The 16761-nt window shown below is 44.9% G+C and overlaps 1 protein-coding gene across 3 annotated transcripts in view; it reads right to left on the reverse strand.

The window, feature by feature from the left end:
- Syn1 (Syntrophin-like 1) overlaps positions 1 to 16761 on the reverse strand; it is a 441570-nt gene that overhangs the window by 12348 nt on the left and 412461 nt on the right. The window lies entirely within an intron of this gene.

Genomic DNA, 16761 nt, shown 5'->3' on the forward strand with positions numbered 1-16761 from the left:
CGGTAATTGATGATTCGTTCGGCCGAGAGCGACTGGATTCGGCTGTATCTAGCCCCCGATGCATTTGATCGAGAAGAATCACCGCGGAATTATTGTATTCGATTTTCTTCTACAGCTAAAATACAATCACTGCGGATTTTGCTATTCGTCTTGAGACGAAACGCTAACGTAGCTTCATTAACCCGGCGTCAGTTAGGTGGGGTCTCACAGACTCCAGAGATTTTAGATTGATTGTACATAATATTGTAACAACGCGTGACAGTTGTTAAGTATTTTTGAATAATAAAAATTTAATTTCGTGGATCTGCGTTTTTACTCTGATAAATTACACAAGCATCTTAAGCAATACCTAATCTTATATTTGTCGCGGCACTAACATTTTGGCGCGACCCGTGCGCCCCGGCGTTAATACGTTTCATCGTCGCGTGTCGGCTGTCGAGTATTCTGACCGTTTGACTCTGCGGAGACGCTCTCGATCGTTCGAACGCTAAACAAAATCTGTCGGCCGGTCTCGGGCCCAGTGATGCCAGAGCTGTGGTACTGTGGTACTAAACCATACCCCCACCATAGCCTACTATTGCCCCTACGTTGTTTTCCAACGCGCCCGCGCGCTACACTCACCAGCGTATCACTCTACTGTATTCGTAGAGGTACGCTGGTGAGTGTAGCGCGCGGGCGCGTTGGAAAACAATGTAGGGGCAATAGTAGGCTATGGTGGGGGTATGTTTTAGTACCACAGTACCACAGCTCTGGCATCACTGCTCGGGCCATCGAGGGCCTTGCCTGGCCTTGCCTCGCATTTTCCCCACTCCGCAGAGTCACTCCGTCCACGTGCACGCATTCTAAAAGGGAGCCGATTTTGTTTGTCGCAGCCGCTCAAACGTTTCGGCTGCGCGTAAGAGAAACCGATCCCGACTCTTACGGCCGATCAAACGTTTCGGTCGCGCTACAATGTAAATGCACGCGCGAGCACTCAGCAGCCGACTCCGGCAACCTACAACGGCAAATGCTCAGCCCATGCTTATCCTAAAAACACGCTTAAATCTACGCCATATTTATGAAAAAGGTATTTATTTCTATAATGCAATATATTTTTTCCTGGGGTTTACGATACATTTTCCCACCTTACCAACGCCGGGTTAACGTAACCGAAACTTCAAAGTTAACTGAATCTAGAGAGTTCATCGTAATGGGTGTATATTCTCATAAAATTTGGATCTAGTCATTTTACCCAGAAGCACAGATCCGGATTTTATCGGTTTTTGGACACATTTTCTGAATTTACACGCAAACCTTCTTGCAATGCTTTTTGTACGGTGATGGTCGGTGATGGTCCTACCTCGCAATAAAGCCGCGAGCGATTTTTACGATCGAGGCCGGATCGGATGACGAGGTAATTTACCTTCGAAGAGAATTCTCGGCACGCTGACGCGGTGGATACGTGTCGAGTCGGCCCACTTCAACCCCCTCGATACGAGACCCACGACTTCTCATCATCCACCCCTGCACTCTCTCTCTCTCTCTCTCTCTCTCTCTCTCTCTCTCTCTCTCTCTCTCTCTCTCTCTCTCCCTCTCTCTCGCATACATACAACCTCGCGAGATTCGTCTCTGTGCGATTCGCGGCTTTTGACGTTTCACGACAGCGCTTCGCCTGCGAGACGAGCCTCGTGTTTCGCGGCTCGATCTTGAACACGTTGACTGCTGGCAGGGTTCCTTGGCGAGCTGAACAAGTTCTTTGTTTGGTGGAACGGGAACGGAGATGTGACTATCAATCGTGTAGTTGGTAATTGCTCAGGTTCCATCGATTTTGCAGCGATTTTTGTAAACACATTACCGACCGGTGATTATTGCTTAATTTTGAAAAATCTATGGTTGTGATGGCTAAACACTTTTTAATGGAACCATCAATAGTAACAACAATTTTCATTATGAATTAACAAGACACCCTCAATAACGTCATCTAATAGTTTCATTTAAGATTGCAATGTAAAAGAAAATTTCTATGCTTTCTTTTGGTACAGCAAAATTATTAAAAATCCTATTAAGAGACTTCCGGTAGGTAAAGTGTTAATATTCAAAAAGTCAGTGTTTTGTCAGATCTACATTCTTAATTAAGTACAGTCTCCTTCTTTGAGACTGTGACATTTTTATGAACGTTTTAAACGTGATCAGCGTGCTCAGAAATTACATTTAGATCTGAACACACTTTTGGCAAAGAACAGGTGTGCGTACGACCAAATTTTATGAGGTGCGCGAGAAATGTGGATAACAGGACCGCGCACCTCAGTGAAAATTGGGACAGATTAGTAGAGGGGCGTCTTATTAGCCGTCCCTGACGTGGTTCAGGTGTTTAGTGGGTATGCCTCCCCGACTATCTGAGAGGAGAGTCCCACACTAGCCCCTTGTGGGGTGTAAAATACATAATGTATTTTCCCCCACATCCGTAAAAAAGATCTGAACACACTTGTCCCTTATTCCTTCAATGTAACAGAGAATTTTTAGCGGGTTAAGAGATGTGAATGGGGATTTTTATTCCGCCAAATTCAAATTAGAACTCTGTGGATCTATCGCTATATTCTTCAATTAGACGGGAACGCTCAACGTTTTTACAGAGTTAAATTCCCAAATGTAAATTTATTTTATACCAGATTAAAATTTTGCAGAGGAATACACTTTTATTATGTAATTCAATAGAAAGTAACATAATTTTTCCCCGGCTAAAATCCCAAAGGTAATTGTCACTTGAATTTTCATTTCGAATACACCCGTCACTTAATGTCCCCAGTTCAACAGAATTGCTGGAAATAATTCTTACTTAAAAACCAGTTTTTAACGAGATGAAACTTCCACAATCCATTCGCAATGATCTTCATTCTCCGGGCGTCTCTCACTTTTTTTCCCTGTACCGCAAGCTAAACGTATTTTATGCAACACTGTTCTACGGAAGTTAATGTTTACCACCGAAAAAACTATGTCACGCATATTCACAGCAAACATGACACTCGCAGTGTACATTCAAGTTTCACTTTATTAACCTAGTCCATGTTAACAAGGACCGACGACGGTTCTATTATACTTTACTCTCGCCATAAAGTGTCTGTTAGCGAACGAAATAAATTGTCTTTATTCTGCTTCCCGTGGAATGATTCGCGAAAATGGGATTCTTTTCACGAATGCCCGTGCAAAATTCTTTGCGGAGAAAAGTAATTAAAGGAGACTTGTTACGAAGCTCGTAGAAATTTTGTCATTACATTTTCTATTCGGTGTAACCCTTAAACTACACGTACAGAACAAGGATAAAAGGTTTCAATTAAATGCTGTTCATTTTCATAGAACCCGTCCGAACAAATCATCAACACGTTGACTGCCGCATGAAAATTTATTCGTAGAGTGAGAGATAGAGTGTACTTTATTATCGTCTATGAAATATAAGGAGGTTAAACAAGTAATTAACATCATAAATCTTGCATTCTCAGTTTCTGTTATACGAAAAATATGCAGTGTATGTTATTCTATGTATACGTCAATGAAGAATTTTAGAAGTGGTATTTTTACGAGATGTAAGTATTTTTCGTGAAGATCGACAGGTGTTTCGAGGCCACCCGTTAGAATGGTCCACCGTCGCGCGCGACGAATAACGTATGAGCTCCTGCGGGTGCAATCCGGGTTCTCGAGCGTTCCCCATGGATCCCCTTCGACGGATTCTCCGGTGCTGGGAACGTTTTCCACTTCTGATAGTCGATGTCTCGAAACGGGAAAGTTTCCGCGACGCGACGCGGCACGGAGCAGGGACACGCCGATTGCGCGCGGACTTCGTGAGGGAATTACGGGAGAAGCGAATGCATTAAGGCTCGCGTCGAGCGATGGATCCAACGGGCTGGGAATAGTAATGATCCGACGATTGTGCACCCTGCCTGGACCAGATCTTCCTCTCTGAAACCTGCTCCGAGCGAGAAAAAAACCCGGACCCCCGTAATTTTTTTTAGAGAAACTCGCAATCCCCTTACGATTCATTATTTACATATGTACCTTCATTTTACTGAACGAGCACCTACAACACATTCATTTGCCCTATTGCGTTTGTCAAAGAACACGTACACGATAAAGAATCTGATGCGAGTCAGAAGTGACTCGGCATTGCTGAAAAACGTGAATTAATTCTTCAATCCACAGTTTAAAAGAATCTTTTTAAGATGTGGTTGTACAGTGGAGGTTTCAAAAAATCTTCCGATGTCCACGGAGACGTTTGAATTTTTACCATATCGACGAAACAACGCACGTCTCTTCAGTTTCGATGATACAGTTAGGAAAGAAAATTGTTCAACGTTTTCAGAGACGTTCGTAGCACTATGAAGCGAAGCGTGTCTTCTGCCGAACAGTTTGGGACCACGATGCAACAGTCAGGACTACGGACAATCGATCGCAGCCCCGATAGTCGTTAAAACGAGCCAGAAAACCTGCGAAAACCCGTAGAAAAAGATGGGGGTGGTTAATGGCGGTGCGGTAGGACGGTGTCTGTAAAACGCCAGCCTCGGAAAGCTATTTCCGGTCGAAGGGGTCCGGTATCGGGGCCTGGAGGAGCCACGAAATGGCCGACTTAAGGAAGTTTTACTGCGAGACAAACCGGAAGTGATTCGGCAACGACCGAAACACTTCTTTCCCGGCGGAGGCAGGCGGGCGCTGGGGGCAGAGGAAAGTTTGCTCCCTTCGGCTTCCGCTTCGTTCCTTTTCGCCGGGATTACGGGGCCTCGGACGAACATCCATTCTCGTTTAACGCCTTTATTTACCGACGGGTTGCCTTCCCGAAACTCCCTGCGCAAACCTCACCTGCAGTTGTATATTTCTCTTTCGCCTCCTCCTCCTCCCGTGGCTTTTCGCCCGCGACCATTCCTTCGACCGATTTTCTCCCTCTTTCTCCGCTTGGTTCTCTTTCCTCCACGGGTTACCCGAACTGGAGTGTCGACGCTCGATTATCGATGGACAACGCCGGCAAATTGTCGATCCACGGGAATCCCCGATTTGGATCTCCGGAGAGTCTTTACACGTCGACCTTTCTTCGATCATCGTTTACATAGCCAGCCGATTCCTTCTGGGGGGAGCACGCGTTTTTCTCGACTTCTCACTAATCGCCGGAGAAATGGTCAGAGCACTGACCTTTTCGATGGGGACAGCAGTTTTCTTTGTTGGGATTTCTAGAGAGATTGAACGGTTTTCTGTGTAATAGTACAGTGGCTCCGGAAATTGTTTCAGTATTGAATTTACGATTTTTCGAAATTTACGCAAACAATGTTCCTCATTTCGACCCATTGTTCGGTTTATTCTTCTCCCCTCGACCATCATTTTTTCAGAAATGTGATTCAAACAGACAAAAATTAAACGTTTCAATTTTGGTTCGCTACATTGAGGTAGGTTTGAAATTGTTAATAATGTTCTAGCGCCTCCAGAGTATTCTGCTCTGTAACCAGCGGTGAAAACTTTTTGTAAAGTCACGCTTCCCAGACGTTGTCACCCTTTCCCAACTCGGTGCTCGAATAATGGCTCGATAATCGGTTTACAGGGAATCCAATTTGTCCCAGGAAAACGTTATTCGTCCGGACAATTGTACGTCTTGACGGTGGTCAAGGACTAAGACCTCTTTTACGGCTGTGATAAGAATCGTCGGGGTCGTACCTTCGCGGAGATAGACAAAGGAAGGAATTTTTTTTTTCCGGAAGTTCGAGGCAGGGGTTGAGAGCCGGTAAATGAGCGTGGAATGGTAAGTTTGAATGGAGAGCGATGGGTTCAAGGAATCGTTCCCATGGGTTCGTTAAGGTTGTGTTAAAAAAATGATATTGAATAAAACAAAGAAGATTCTGCCAGTGTTAGCTATGGGAACTTTCTCGAAATAATGCAACAGGGTTCTTCAAAGGTTCTCCAGGGTGAAGCATTTAAAAATTGAATGGAATAGGTTCTCCTAGAAGGCTAAACGGTTCACAGGTTGTTCGGTACAAACCTCGAACCTCGTTAAAAGTTCGAAACCGCGAAAGAATCGGCTTGTTAATTAAGAAGCGGGTCACTGAATTTTCAATCGTGCGTGTGCCAGGTGTAATCGTGAACGTTGTCCCCGGAAAATTCTACGGCATAATGAACCCTCGACCAAACTCGGCAAACTCAATTTCCAAAGAGAGAAATTCTACACGAACATGTGTATGTATACATACAATATATCTATATGCGCGTGGTGGTCGTGGTTGTGTTCCGTCGGTGAATAATCGGTGCGAAAAATGGGGAACCACCGTTAAACCGTGTTAGCTTGTTTTGAAGCTCGTTGTTAATGTTATAATTGGGTGAGGCTGCGGTTTGCCGAGGTTCTCTCGGCCGCGTGATAACAAGTTGTTTGACAGTAATAAGCGTGAAATAAAATTGTGCGCCGTATAATGCACGGCCGCGGCAACTTTCCGAATGAAAAGAACGCACACACCGCTTTCAGCAGCGTGTATAGTGTATATGTCCGCCGATGATGTCGCCGCGCCACGGTGCGCGCGTAACGGGCACCATTCACCTCTGTCGGTATGTATTCCTGTAAATTCGTTCGGGAATTAATGACGGCCGATTATTAGCAACAAAATTCCCCTGTTAATTACACGTCTTCGCGCAATATGCGTTATTAATAATGTTTAATACGAGTTTAGCGACCGGCTGTGCGCATTAACTCGCAAATTCGGAACGCTATTCGGGCAACGGAACAATTTCCTTCGGTAATTTGATCAACGAATACTATATCATATTTAATTACGCTCACTATTTAAACGATTCGATAGCGCGAAATCATATCGCGACTGACGACCAGCCGGTGAATTATCTAGAATTCGTCGAATATATGATAGCAATAGAACGAAATACGTCAGCTCGATACATGTACACTGAACGTTCCCAAATGTTTTCTTTGTCTTTTATCACGTGAACCGTATTTGTAACACAGTGGTGTAATTTTGTAATGATTTTTGTATTAATGTACAGAACAATGGTGTAATTTTTTTTCAATTGTGCTCATGTATTCATTCAACCACTACCAGCCACAATAAAGGAGTATACACACTCACATAAAAAAAAAATACCGAAACCATTGGAATTCACAGAAATATTTTTTACAGAAACGAGGGATTTAGGACACCCTATGTTTTCCACTGTGTGCGTAATTTTATCAGTACTCTCGGGCAGAGTTGGGCATTAATCGATTAAAATGTTAATCAAGATTGATTGATTAATGTGTACGATTAAAAAAGGTAATCATTGAAAAATCGATGAAGTTAATCGTCAAGCGTTGATTAAAACAAGAAATCATGAAAAAGAACATAAAATCACGTAAACAGCGTTCACATTCTCTTCAGTATTCATATAGTTTTGAGTCTGTATTTCATTTCGAAATTTCAGCAGTGAATCATTAATCAATTAACCGATAAACGATTACAAATGAAAGGAATGTAATCATTAATCGCAATTGACGACTAAAGTAGAAATTTAAACGTTATTCCCAATTAACGATTAATAAGTATTCAATCGTTAACCGCAATTTTAAACACTAAACTAGGAGATTAATTGTTAATTGCGATTAACGATTGAAGTAGAAATTTATTCGTGAATCGTTGATTAAATTTTTTCCCAACTCTGCTCTCGGGTTGTATTTACAATGTTTAGTATGAACGCAGCCGGATAATAGTGCCGTTGATGTCGCGTGGAGCCTCGTTTCAGTCGATTAGGCGACAAATTACACTCTCTGTTTAGACGGAGGCGGATTCGTGGCGTTCGACTCGCCGCTCGATGGGATAACGAAAATCGGTTCGGAAGCGGGGTTTGCAGGCGGTGAGATATCGGGCCGGCGCGGCGCGGCGCAGAGGAGAAAATAGTAGAAAGACGAGGAGGAAGGACGGAACGGGAGGGTGGAGGTCGTCTAGTCCGCAGGCGAAAATCCTGAACTCGTCCCGAATATTGCGCTTCGATCGCACGTGTGATAGGAAACTGTCGACGACACCTTCAATAATTAATGCCCACCCTGGGGGGTTTAATTGATCCGGTTCACCGTTCGATTATCGAAACCCCATCTTTCACACTCCGTGCTCGCATCTGACCGGTAACTCACTTGTATTTCGCTCGGCTCCGCTCGCTTTCCGCTCGGTTACATTCCCTTCTCTCCATTTCTCTCTGTTCTCTAATTCCTTCCGCGCCATTCTCACTTTCTTTCGTTCAACGTTTGCCACCGAGGATACCCTAATTCGAAGATGAATTCAGTGTTTCTCGCGACACGGTTCACTAAAATGATTTTCGAATGAAATCAATGTCTACAGTTAATGATTTTCTTTTCAATAAATTCAGTCTACTTATAACAATTGTGCTTCGGGGCGTTTGAAAAGACAGCATCGAGGTTCTTTTAGTCGAGTATTGTTTCGAACACTGAGGTGTTAAATCTCGTAGAAAAGCAACGCTTTCTCCCGCAGGCATAGATCACGATAGAGCCGCGTTTCGTTGTTTTGCATTCCCGGATCGGCACAGAGGCGATTCGATCGGTCCAGCGAATCTCGAATCACCGTGGCCGAGGGCGATGCGATAAATTACCTAACCCAGAGAATATATCTCTTTTTCTGTGCTCGGTTCCTTTGTAGCTGTCGGTCGAGCTCTTCCTTTTGCTTTCGACCGCTTCGAAAGAACCCGAAATGGAAGAAAGAGGACCCGGTTCAGGCCTGAACCTCTTCGACGATAAATTTCGTTGCGGTGTGCCTCCCCCTCTCGCTCGGCGTCCTCGCGTGTGAAGTTTTCGATGTACGGGACCGATCGGGACACGACGGATTGCTTCGACAAAGTTTTCGATACCCTCTAATCGCTATCCAGGAAAAACAAAGCATTTATTCTACATTCTTCGAGAGAAACGTTCGCTTCTTTCGCTTCCAATGCTTCGGTACCATTCTAAGTAGTGCGAATGAAAATAACCAATTTTCGTCTTCTTCTATGATACTAAACCGGGAAAAACCAGTTTATATTTTTCTGTAGAAATTTCCCGTGGAAAATGTGTGCTCTTCGCAACATTCAACAAAATAACATAACTAGTGCGTTTGGTAGATACAAGAACTGAAATATGCAAAGGTGAAGAATTTAAAAATGCAGCGTTTCCAATTACAGAATTCGGAGGTCTCGAGCGAGAATATTCCGGAGTTTAGAACCGCTAGAAAATTCACAGGTTTAGAAGACCTGAAAAATTCACGGAGTCGATTGGACGAAAAAATGTCAGGCTTCGGTAGAAATGTAAAATTCGAAGTTCCACGAGACTTAACATCGCCAAAGTTCGCGGTGACCTGTTTAGACTTTGGACAGTGTTTAGAAAAATTGAATAATTCAGAGCTATCCGGAGCACTCGCCGCTAGCAGGAAGGCGTGAGAAAACTGTCTATTACTGCCGATATTAAGCGATTCTGCGCGCAACGGAACCCGAAGTTGCAGAAACCTTCCGAGCACGTTTTATTAAGCAGAAATCCCGTTCCACGAGCGACCCGGGAACGCTTTCATTAAAAGTTCGCGGGACTCGCAGGTGTCCAGCCTCGACACTTCGAGAGAGCGATATTTAAAAAAGCCCTATCCCCGTGGCAGATCGTAGTTCCTCGAAGAATTTTGCGCGAGCGGTTTTTCCCCGCGGTTCAATGGAAACACTTAACGGCCGGCCATTGTTCCAGACGTTCGCGCGAAGATTAATGAGCCAGAAACCCGGCGACTTCTGTCTTCTGTTCCCACGGGAATCCAGATTATCCTCTCTTTCTTTCCCGCCGCGTTCCTCGCCCGTAACATCCAGTTTCCCGGAAATGGAGAATCGGGACAAAGAAACGAACGAATTAAGGGAGGATTCTCGCGTGACAGCGATAAACGTAAGTGATCTTTACGAATTTTTTCCTGGAAAACTGTTGGCGATGTGGAAGTAAAGTTTATTGGGTTGGACAGATAGGTCCTTGTACTGTGAGAAAATATTTTTTACAATTGCACCGATTCATTTGTTTATTTATTGGACAACGTACAATCGCGCGTCAACTTCGGTTCAGCCGTATCAGTTTTATCTTCTTAGAAAAGAGTATTTTAAATAATGAATAATATTAATACTGTTGATGCAGTACTCGGACAGACTTATAACGAATCGAATGAGCTTCGTTCGCAATGAATTCGTTAATTAGTCTCCGAGTTACCCGGAGCTTTTGCTTCGAGCTACATCGCACTAAATGTTCTCTAACTTCGTCAATTTTGCGAACCCGACAGCAAAATTCTCCTAGCATATTTCGGAAATGTTCTACTTTTGATTTATGCAGCGGATAAAATCGATTTCCGAATCTGTTAGACGAAAATTCGGTGAGCAGCGGAAATTCAATTTCTCGTCGAGAAATTTATGAGATCCATGTTTATTTAACAGACTGAATTATAATTTTCCTCCGGCGGGCGTAAAAGAAGGTTAATAACAGGAGAAAAAGCGAAAGCTCGTAAAGAGAGGCGGACGGACAACCGAGCGGGTTAATTCGTACGTATTCAAGAACATTTCTATTCGATCCATTGTTTCGCGATTGCTCCCAGCTGCCAGCCTTATGAAATCCGAGGCGATCTCCAAAGCTTTTAAAGTCACCCCGCCACTTACAAAGTTCAGGATTATTCGTCGAGATGGTATTTCAGTTCCGTGTTTTAATGAAAACTGCGCTAATAAATCCCCGATGGGTTCGAGGGAAAATCTAAACATCGGGAAACTCGTACGACGTCCTTTGAAATATCATATGAAGGCAGTAGTCAATTTGATTGAACAGCATTGCTGAATAAAATTCATCAACGCAGAGATTTTAATAATATACGGAATACTTCATATTTCCCTTCATCCGGCGAAAATATTGATTGCGATAATTTCAATTCGCTGGGACACTCGTGTTCTAGAAACGATCATCGAGAGAAATTTAGTTACATATTACTTGGTAAAATACTGCCGACAGATCCACCGATCTTTTTGCTGTGTTACGGCGAGGAACGTATCGATAATTAAACTATAGAATTCCATGGAAATTGTACATTTTCATCGAGAAATTTAAAGGGCTCGGGGAAAATTGAATTTCCCTTGTGGAAGGTCCGGCGAACAGAAAAATGTGATTCCGTAGAATATTATTCGCAATACCGCTCCAACTGTTTCTTCAGGGTTTTTATGAACGCCTGCTCTCTCATCCGTGACGGTCTAATCCTCTTCAGGATATCCGGTGTACGCAGAGAAATTTTTGTTCACGCTCGAGTCCTGATTCTTGGAATTTGGGAAGAAAAGAAAACGCGAGAAGTATGTTTCTTTATATTAATTCTTTGCTTTTCATTTTTCTTGTTGTACGAAAATTGCCAGGACCTTCGAGATCGAACGAGCGAGACGCTACTTCGGGAATAATGGAGTTCCGTCGTGATCGGTATTAATTTCGAACGAATCGGCATCCGAAGTAGAAATATTCGCATCGATTCGCGAATTAGACGGAGCATTTAAGCCATCGTGGCGATCCGAGGGGCAGGCTTAATTCTTCCGGCTGGCCTCACCCGAAGATCGTTGATTGGAACGATCGAGAGAAGGATCGAAGGACCCCGCCGAGGAACTTGCCGCTAACAGGGCCGGTTTAATCGGCCGATCGGAAAACAATTTCGACGGTTTAAGGGACCCCGCAGATATAATCTCGTTAAGTAGCTACGGCCGCAACCCGTTCCCCACCCGCGCACACCAGAGAGCGGATAGAAATAGGAACCGAGCGGAATATAAATAAGACCAGGTTCGGATAGAAATTAACCGGAAAATAGGATTCGAATGGACGCGAGAGAGGATCCGCCGGAAACGTACAGGGTGACCAAAACCAGCCACCGAAGAGTCCCGTTCAATTTTAATCGATATGAAAATCAATCTCGATACACAAAGTTTCCCCTGTCGATCGCGTTAAACAAAAGATTTATGTGCCAGGATAATGTTTCCCGGGGCTCTTAACGTGGCGGATACTTTCCTTTTTCAAGGGACGAATTTTCTAAAATAGAAAGGCGAGATATAAGAATGACTTGTTTGATTAAAATATCATCGGCGTTTTTGAGAATTACAAGTATGCACGCGGTAAATATATTTGTTGTACAGTGGCTTTAATAATGTGATTGTTTCCGCATCACAGCAACCGATGGAGGGTTTCAGTCGGCTACATTCAGACGGACCACCCTGTATACACGGCGAAGGAAAGAAACGCTAAGGGGTATGGGGAAATAGCGCGAGGAACAGGTGGGAGCAGAATTTAAATAAAACGCGAATACCGCGTGGAAATTGCGCGGGGAAAGAGCGACGGAAGGTAGAATCTGCGAGTAGATATGAAACCGGAAACAAGGAACGGTAGAATTTAAACGGAATTTAAATATTCCGTGAAACGTGTAAAATGAACGGGGGCCGAGACGCGTACATCTCGCCGACAGGGATGAGAGAGTTTCTAATGGGGCACGGTGCGCCCGTGCCTCTTATTACGATTAACTTTACATATCTTGTTTATTCGGCTACGGTTTTTGCGTTTCCTTCGACGGAACAGAATCACCGTGCTGTTTGTCCACGGAGTCAACCCTTTGCTCTACGACCTCGGGTCTCAAACTCGTCGAGATAGAAGCTTCCCAAAGGAACTTAATAAAGGTGCCGATTAGGTTCATCACGTTCGAGATGAACGAAATTGGATACATTGACACAACAATTATGTTACACGCCTGATTGTGCAACACCGAATGTGCGAAAAAATTGTACAATTAATGAAGGACCGAAGAGTTTATTTACAAACGAGCACTGTACAGTGGTGAACGAATTTTTGCAAGTCCCGTGACTTGGTAGACCCCGTTGGTCTTCTGCTTGGAAAACGAGGTGGTTTGGCGGAGCCTCGACGGTGTTCTGGTTCCGTGAAAAAACTCTAAGCCGCCTTGGGCCTTGGGCCCGATTCCGCGAAGGGTGGGAGTGAGGAATGCCCTCTTTTTTGGAAGAGTAGTGGCAATTTTGCAACCGTGCCGAGGGACTCTAGGTCGAAGGTCCGCCGATGGTTGTAAACCATCGTAGACCTTCTTCCTGGGAATCACTCGTCGAGGCCACGGTTTATGACACGTCGAAAGTACCCGAAAAAACCCTTGAAAACGTGCTGCAGAATAATCCGTTCGGTTCGACAGACCCAAAGGTAAATCCGCGTGCGTGTCATAAACCGTCCCTAGTTGCCTAGCCCCGACAACACAATAAAGCGGAAGAATCGTTCGTTGTAGCACACGTAAAAGTTTGTAAAATCCCATACACAACCGACGCGCTCCGGAATCATTAAAACGCTGTAAGTAGAATAGGACAGCCAGCATTCAGCCCAGCATTAAACCTCCACCAAAGTACATAGAACGAGATCTCCCTCTGCGGCAACAACGCTCGACAGACGGTCTTCTCTGAAGCAATTACACAAACGTATCGTGCTGTAAGTAGAATAGGACGGTGTTTGGTCAGACAACAAGCCCAGCAGAGTCCGACGAGGAGAACGTTGCAACAGATTGCCGCAATTTGTCTGGGCGAGTAGAACGGGAACGTGTTATGATCGAACCGTGCCAGTAAATCCAGTTTTAATGAGACCGGGGGCCACCGGGAGAGGAAATAAGGCTATCACGGGGTAGCGGAGGGTGGCAGAGAAGCGTAAAACTGGAAGTAGAAGGCGGCGCGGCGCGGGATATCAAGCCGTCGTCAGCGCTGCGGAACGTCAAGGTTCTTCGAGGTCGAGGGATGAAAGATTCACGGGGCACAATTACGTGAAAGGTTACGCGGTAGCTACGTCCAATTACCGGAAGACCGGATTCTCGGTTGTTCCGTCGACGGATTCACTGTTTCACCAACGATTCTATAAATCTTCAGGAAAATATTTCTTCTTCCGGTCGAGTGAGGCTCGCCGGGAAGAGAACGAGAGGGTGAAAGCTGGGGACAGAATAGAAAATCCTTTCGTGAATCGAAATCCAATGGAGAATCGACTATGTAATTAAAACGATGTCTCTCCAAACGCGCGATCCTAGAGAACCTATCCCAAAAATTCTCATAAAATCTCCTATGTACTAGCTAATCGAAAAAAAATGTCTCCCGCACTCCGAATAATTAATAAAAGCAACGTCCAGGCGAGAACCATCAGTTCGAAATTCGTCACGATTCTCTCGTCGCGCCGGTTATCGCTGGAAAAAATCGTTTCGGTGTGAATCCAGGCTCCAAGACACCGAGATAAATTGAATTTCGCGGGTCTCCGGGTTCCCGTAAACGAATCCTCGTTCCCGTCAATCCGTCGGACGAAGCGGGCTCGAGATTCGAGCGGACTATCGCTTTTAAGAGATTCATCGCGCGTTTCGGCGTCCCGGAATGCAGCAGCACTCTGCCGAGCTCGTCGAGCCCCCGTATCCACAGGTTGGTAATATCGTTGCCGGGGTTTTGCGAGAAAAAAAAGAATTTTTTTTTCCACGTCACTCACCTTTATTTATTATCAGCCGGCTGGAAGCGGGCCGTTGCCATCAATCCGGATTAGCAGTGGGGGGACAAAGGGGTTGGTTGCCAAGTGGAGAAAAGTAGTGTGTGCGCGTGTGTGTGCGTGTGCGTGCACAAGGGCAGAGAAACAAGGACGCAGGTGGAGGGGAGGAGAATCCAGCTCAACAGGAGCTTTCGGACCACTGTCACTTTTCTCGTTACCGTTGTCGGTGGCTGTTGTTGCCCGGTCGACGGTGAATATGGATTTGCGAGACTGTGAATCGCGAACGAGCGCCCGCCCGATCCGGATCATATTCCCGCGCCCCCGATTCCCGGAGGCTTCCCGCCGCTAATCAAATCAACAACCCGATCCCCTTTTTCGCCTCTCCACACAGAACAATTCGCCCGTTTTGTCAGCGAGCGAGCGATAACACATCGCAACCGGCAAATCCGCGCGACAACGCCGACCGGATCTTCGCACAAAAATCATTCTTATCCTCCCTATCACCGGCACTACGCGATCGACGTTACACGATGACAAAACATGATTTCGGAATGGGACTTGCTGCGTTATATATTCGGCAATCGACTTGTAGATAGATTGTTGATTTTGGGAAGCAAGGTAATCTTGTAATGATTGTATGATGCTCTCTCTCGTCTTCGATAGCTCACCGAAACATTTGAAACATTCGGTTTCGTTTCCTACAAAAGTATGTATACCAATACAGATTTTTGTATCAGCGGGATTAACAAATTCTATAAGGACACTAATAGGTTTGCAGTAAGCGATGCGTTAATAGGGAGCAAATTGAATCCTCCCGGACCGAAAGCTCCCTTCTCGAGCCTTCAGTCTACGTCTCAGCGTCCAGATTGAAAAATCCGTCACTCGGAACGAGAGCAATTAAGCAACCCTTATCGGCGCCGATTCCCACGCACCCCGTAAATCCTCGGGATCCAAGTTTTTCGTGGTATCCGTCTTCTTGACGCACGAGCCCTGTGGATCGTCCTCGAGGAAACGGTTTTAAACCAGTCCGCGGCAGTTCGGCGTGAAAGAAACTTTATCGCGGCTGTCAGCCGCGAGGTAGACGAATGGCGTCCTTAACACCTTTATCTGCCCGCAATTTTTACCTTCGACTTCGCCTCGGCCCCACGCCTGCCAACCTCTTTTTTCCGAATTGCAACTCCCTCCGTTTCCAGTACGGTTTTTTCCATCCGAAAGCAACCCCCTTCCTGTTTCACCCTGTCGCGCGCTTCGTGCTTCACGCCAGACGCGCATTAATATCCTCGCGGCACACGAGAAGCTCCGGTCTAATCCGTCAAATCCGAAAAGCCTGTGAAATAAATGTCTGTCCCGATGCGATGGGCCTGCCAGGGGGTGGCTACCCTTGGTCGATAGGCGGACACGATTTTAAATATGGGTCGCACTCCCAAAACTGTCCACGTGCAGCTGGAACCGTCGAAAAGCTCCTAACCCTTCTAATTGTGTCTCACCTTTTTTAAGCGCGGCGAAAGACGCTGGATTTGAAATGCTTCAAATGTGTAAAATTGCGTGAAAACGAGTTTCAGCAAAGGTAGACTGAGAATAGAGTAAAACAATAGCCCACTATTCGCTGTATTCTGAAATAATGAATTCTCCGAACTGAACAATTTTCTGTATATTCCTCGATACATTATCTCAATACAGAAAATATTTTACCCGCGTAAGACTAATGTTACGCAGTCACACAAATTGACAAAAAAGCAACATGTCGAACGCGTGTATTATCGCGTTGAACTTTCCGACAGAAGTGACGCGGAAAACAAACTGACGAGCGAAGCGCGAATGCTTAAAAAACAATTGTTCCCCCGAACGAAGGGAGCTGATTGATAATGCCATGAATCCATTAACGTTTAGCCTTAGCGTTTACTTGAAAACATTCCGAAAACGGTACATATAGTACATCCTCTTCAGCTGAATGTCCGTGTACAACACCTTAATCTAACAATAAGAAGATCTGATTATTTCTAAGAAGAAATTTTTTCTACGTATTCTCCAGGAAACTATTTAACTACAGGAAAGGTTTTATAATTTTTCACTTACCCATTCACGCACTTAGAAAAAATTGAAAATACGTATTTCAATTGAATGACCAGGTCCAACCCCTTAATCATTCTATCGTTTCGTAAGTCGTTGCGTAAAATAAGAACGAAACGGAGTGTACGAATGCAAAACAAAACAAGCAGAATCGGTGATTCGCGAACAGACGCGTCCACGTTTGTCCCAGC

Source organism: Lasioglossum baleicum, chromosome 6, assembly GCF_051020765.1.
Source record: "Lasioglossum baleicum chromosome 6, iyLasBale1, whole genome shotgun sequence".
Taxonomy (NCBI): Eukaryota; Metazoa; Arthropoda; class Insecta; order Hymenoptera; family Halictidae; genus Lasioglossum; species Lasioglossum baleicum.